Below are 6359 nucleotides of genomic sequence, written 5' to 3' on the forward strand. Positions count from 1 at the left end.
TACAAACAAAAATCTTTTGTTAAAAAGGAATGAATCGAATTAAACGAAAGAACGTATCACGATTTCGTCGCAGGTAGGTTTCCACTCCAACGAAAAAATTGCCTGTTTCATTCTAGGTCGGATACTTAATGAAAACTTTTGCAACTCTAACTATCTAGATCAGATACGAGGTGATCAATCAAGCATACATGCATTAAGAATGAGAATAAACAGAGAACATAGTGAAAATCTCAAATCTAAAAACCTAGATGTCTAAATCGATTATGAGAGCCCATTTCGGGAACCCTAAGCCCAACTCGTGATCTACTCAGACATGGCTGAGGTCGACATCATCATTGGTTTTAATGAAGGCAATCAAAAACAGTAAAAAAAAGAGATGAAAGAAAGCTTCTCTATTGATGAACTCAGAGGTGAACAATCTTCTCTAAAAATCGCATAAAACGGGTATGAAAACATGATGTCTAAAAACAACCTAAATGACAAGTATTTATAGTCTTCAATACTGCATGGTCTCTAGGGTTCCAGAATTGAGGCTGGGAAATGACTTAGGCTTCAGAAATAGACTTTTAGGTCGGAGATGTCTGGCCGCGGTTGCATTTTTTGCGAACGTGGGAGATGAAGGCTTGGCTGCAGTCGTGTGGCCCTGGCCGCGGTGGATGGGTCGTTGCCGCGGTCGCGTGACTTGTTGGCTGTCTTCGAGTGGCTCCAGGGCAAATGAAATATCTTAAGATCCAACCATTAGAATTTCTCCAAACCAAGTGCATTTGAAAGCTGGTTGAATCTTCTGTAAGTTGTCCAATTTTGAGGGTGATCAGACGGTAAGAAGGTCTTCGTCTCTCCATGAGAGTTCTGACGGTCTGCATTTATCCAAAAGAGTCGTTTTGTTCCAATTTGCACCTTTTTATCCCAAATTACCTGAAAAGTCTTATAAAATCCAAAAACATAGAAATCATTTGAAAACTTTTTTGAAAATGGAGTAAAAACACCTGCAGAAAATATTAAAGTTCAGTAAGTATCATGTATCAACACAAGAGCCTATCATTAGATTAAGAAAACAACATAACAGAAAGACAGCAATATAGATAACAAATCTGAGAAAAAAAAAGAAAACAAAATCATACTAATTTGCAGATGTGTATGATTTTCTCCAAAATTAAAGCCTCCTACACATAAAAAATCCAAACCAGCTTTCAGCAATAAGAAAGGTTTCAGTTTATTTTTTCTTTAAATTTAACCTAAACAGTAATTGACCTATAATGACAACTAGTGATTTGGCCCGTATCCTATGCGGGCTCGAGTTGTTATTTTATAAAAAATGGCCAATTCTTACCTTTACTGTTCTAATTGGTGCAGATTCCTACCCGAGAAATTTAGTTGCCCAAATTCATAACTGAACTTCTAAAATTTGGACAATTCCTACCTGTACTAACAATTTTTTGGCGAATCCAGACATTGACCGATATCCCGTTAGTCAACGATCCCATTTTGTTAATGGAGAGTAGTCTGTGCCACGTCGACTGTACTATTAGTACCAGATGTTAAAACGACATCGTTTTGACACCTAATTACAAAAAATAAAATGAAAAAAATGACATCGTTTTGCAAAAGGTAAAGAATTAAGAACTTATCTTCCCCGACAAAGAAATTGTAGTCGCTTAGAAGAGGGAGACCGATATACAGAGAGTAATCCATCGAAAATCTGGGTTTAGGGTTCGCGAAATCGACTGTAATAGAAGAAAGAGCAGCCAATTTCGATTCTGGAGATATAAATCATCTTCTAGGTTTGAGAAAAAATAAGGTAATTCGATATTAAAGGTTTTTAATTTTGGGTGTTGTAAATTTTACAATTTTTTAAAGGTTTTGAATTGTTTAATCGTTTGGAATTATTTAATCTTTACGAATTGATTAATCTTAGCTGTTCTTCCCCAATTTTAAGCTCGACCTCGAGAAAGAAGAAGACATTTTAATTTTTAATTCCTTTCTGTTTTTTAAAATGATGCCATTTTTTCATTACATGTCAAAACGACGTCGTTTTAACATCCTGTGCCAACAGTACAGTCGACGTGAAATATGACTGGGATAGTTGACTAATGGGATATCAGTCAATGTCTGGATTCACCAAAAAATTGTTAGTTCAGGTATGAATTGTCCAAATTTTTTAGGGGTTCGGGTATGAATTTGGGCAACTAAATTTCTTGGGTAGGAATCCGCACCATTTGAAACAATTGAGGTAGGAATCATCCGTTTTCCCATCAGCGGACAGAATTTCTTTGAAAAATGAGAAAAAAATGTATAATTTTTACTCATAAAAAAACGAAAGGACATTTTCATCTTCCCAATGCGTTTAACTATGTGTTATTTTATTTGGTGGAATGAGGTTTTTGGTTTATGTCTTAAGCACTTTGGCTGAATATGCAGACAGAGGTTGAAAAGGTTAAGAAGAGGAGAGAAGAGAGAGCAGTTGAGAAAGCCCGACTTGAAAAACAAATGGTAAATTCTGTTTCATGTTGAAATTATACGAAAGCCTTTCTCTTTTACAAGATCATTTGATCTAGGAGGATGGATATAATTTAAGTTTTATTAGCCAATAAGGTTGTTAGTTTGGTTAATACTGTCTAGCTATGAACTTAAATTTCTTTTTATTCTCGACAGGCATTATTGGCTAGAGAACGTACTCGAACTGAGTTTCAAGATTGGAAGAAGAAAGAGTGGAGGTATGATTGCGTTTTCTTTGTTTTTCGCCATTTACACTTCCAGAAATAAGGTCACGTTAATAATATATCTCGGCTGCTTACAGTCATTTTGACCTATTTAGTTTTTTTTGTGAATACAAGTTATTATAAGGATTCATTGATTCTTTTAATTTCAGTTTTGAAAGAAATCGTAATCATCTTTAGTTAACTTTAGGATTTCAACTCCGCATCTGAAGTGCTCAACTCTATTGCAAATCTATATCTCCACATAATAGATTTCACACTCGATGTTTAAATTCCGCATATTATTTCGTTCATAACATAAACTCCAAATAACTAATTAATATTATTTTCAACATCTAATTTTTTTTTTTTTTAAATATTAAAACAACAAAATTACGCCCATCCATCCTTAGGCGGGTTAAAATCTAATAAAATCTTTTATTTGGTCAAAGTTTACATAAAATCTAAAATACTTTTATTATATGGAAAAAATTGATGTCAATTTATTGATTTTACTAAGTGCAACATGCTCTGCGTTGATTTTAAAGAAATGTCCTATAATAAGATTCTTCCCATAAATCTTTTTTTGAATAGATATTACCTTATATGAATTGCTGCGCTATTCAACGTTTTATTTAGTTACTCTAAAAAGTCAAGACCAACAAACACATCGATTCATACCTATAAAAGAATGATAGCGTTTTGCTTTCTTATATGAAAAATTGTGAAACAAAGATAATAGCTGTCCGTTCGTATTACATCCTCGAACGCCAACAATCTATAGCGCATGTACATTGTGGCATGGAATGGAGGAGTTCGAGGATGGAATACAAACGGACAGCAATCATGAAGAGTAGTTTCTTCGGTAACATAGACCAGTCAATCATTTTGTACTAAAGCATTATGCTTAAGTAGCATAAATAGTGTGATACTTAAGCTGTATGTTTTTATTAATATATATATTTTAAGTGATTGACATAGCTGTGGGTAATTATATATATATATATATATTTAAAAATATCTAATATATTTATTTATATGCGGTATATTATATATATAATATAAATTTATAATATTTTTATATTTTACTCATATTTATTAAATTATCACTTAATTATAATATAATAATATTTTAAAAATACATAAAAAAATATTAGTATTTGATGTTAATATAAATATAATATTTGATGTTATTTTAACAAAATAAATAAATTGTATAAGATAATTTTAAATTATTAAAATATTTAAAAACATAATGCTTTGAAAAAACTCCATGTGAGAGCAAAGAGGAAAGAATTTTTAGGAGAGCATTTGCATCTTCTAAATGCTCTCTTAAATGCTCTATTAACAAAAGCTGATTAGATGATTTAAAGCATAATGCTGGGAAAGCGGTCGATACGTGCCTCAGCCACACGTACTGGTACTATTTCATGCATGTACTTTTGTGTTGTGTTTACAGGTTCCTGTACTCCATAAACTGTGTAAATTGATACCCGGACCGTATATTTTTGGCCAATACCTACATTGACTTTTGATCCGTCAGTCAATCCCGTTTAATTGTTAACGGTGGCTGACTTATCTGCCACGTTGGATTCTCCGTTGGAACGAGAATGTTCGTATATAACGAAACGACGTTGTTTTACAAAATACTAGGGAAAAAAAATTTGTAACCTCTGGAAGTCGAACCCAGCACCTCAATAATTTAATCAATATCAAAAACTACTAGACCAATTAGATTAATTGGTATTCTATTGAATTGTTATAGTATATATATACAAACAAAAATGTTTTATTCAAAAGGAATGAATCAAATTAAACGAAAGAACGTATCACGATTTCGCCGCAGGTAGGTTTCCACTCCTAAGGAAAAATCGTCTGTTTCATTCTAGGTCGGATACTTAATGAAAACTTTCGCAACACTAACTATCTAGATCAGATACGAGGTGATCAATCAAGCATACATGCATTAAGGATGAGAATAAAAAGAGAACATAGTTAAAATCCCAAATCTAAAAACCTAGATGACTTTATCGATTATGAGAGCCCATTTCGGGAACCCTAAGCCCAACTCGTGATCTACTCAGACATGGCTGAGGTCGACATCATCATTGGTTTTAATGAAGGCAATCAAAAACAGTAAAGAAAAGAGATGAAAGAAAGCTTCTCTATTGATGAACTCAGAGTTGAACAATCTTCTCTAAAAATCGCATAAAACGGCTGGAAAAAATGGTTTTGTAAAAGTATGAAAAGATGATGTCTAAAAACAACATAAATGACAAGTATTTATAGTCTTCAATACTCCATGGTCTCTAGGATTCTAGAATTGAGGCTGGGAAATGACTTAGGCTTCAGAAATGGGCTTTTAGGTCGGAGATGCCGAAGGCTTGGCTGCGGTCGTGTGGTCCTGGCCGCGGTGGATGGGTCGTTGGCCGCGGTCGCGTGACTTGTTGGCTGTCTTCGAGTGGCTCCGGGGGAATTGAAATATCTTGAGATCCAACCATTAGAATATCTCCAAACCAAGTGTATTTAAAAGCTGGTTGAATATTCTGTAAGTTGTCCAATTTTGAGGGTGATCAGACGGTAAGAAGATATTTGTCTCTCCATGAGAGTTCAGACGGTCTGCATTTATCCAAAAGAGTCGTTTTGTTCCAAATTGCACCTCTTTATCCCAAATTACCTGAAAAGTCTTTTAAATCCAAAAACATAGAAATCCTTTGAGAACCTTTGAAAATGGAGTAAAAACACCTGCAAAATATATTAAAGTTCAGTAAGTATCATGTATCAACACAAGAGCCCATCATTAGATTAAGAAAACAACATAACAAAAAGACAACAATATAGATAACAAATCCGAAAAAAAAAGAAAAACAAATCATTCTAATTTGCAGATGTGTATGATTTTCTCCAAAATTAAAGCCACCTACACATAAAAAATCCAAACCAGCTTTCAGCAATAAGAAAGGTTTCAGTTTTTTTTTTTCTTTAAATTTAACCTAAACAGTAATTGACCTATAATGGAACTAGTAATTTGGCCCGTATCCTGTGCGGGCTCGAGTTGTTATTTTATAAAAAAAGGCCAATTCTTACCTTTACTGTTCCAAATGGTGCAGATTACTACCCGAGAAATTTAGTTGCCGAAATTCATTCCTGAACTTTTAAAATTTGGACAATTCCTACCTGTACTAACAATTTTTTGGCGAATCCAGACATTGACCGATATCCCGTTACTCAATGATCCCATTTCATTAATGGAGAGTAGTCTCGTGCCACGTCGACTGTACTATTGGTTGATAACACCGTATTTTGACCACTTTTATGGATCGTTTTGAAATACTTTTTCTATGTTTTTAATTGCTTTTAAGTACTTTTATTACGTTTTTCTAGTATTTGTAGTTCCAAGACTCTTTTCAGGTAACTTAGGGAAAAGCTTAACAAAATGGATACAAAACCATATTTCAGCTCAGAGTCAAACCGTCAGAAGTTCACCCTTGATTGAAGGCCTTCTCACCGTCTGATTCAGCTCAAATTTGGAGACCTTAAAGATGGAAGTATCAGCTTTCCAGTGCACTTTACAGCTTGGCAATCCAACGGTTCAATCAAAAGATACGCGAAGAGCAAGATGTCCCGTAAACCAGCCGGCAAGCACTTCCATCTGCGGCCAAC

This window comes from Eutrema salsugineum, unplaced genomic scaffold (assembly GCF_000478725.1).
Source record: "Eutrema salsugineum unplaced genomic scaffold, Eutsalg1_0 scaffold_2, whole genome shotgun sequence".
Lineage (NCBI taxonomy): Eukaryota > Viridiplantae > Streptophyta > Magnoliopsida > Brassicales > Brassicaceae > Eutrema > Eutrema salsugineum.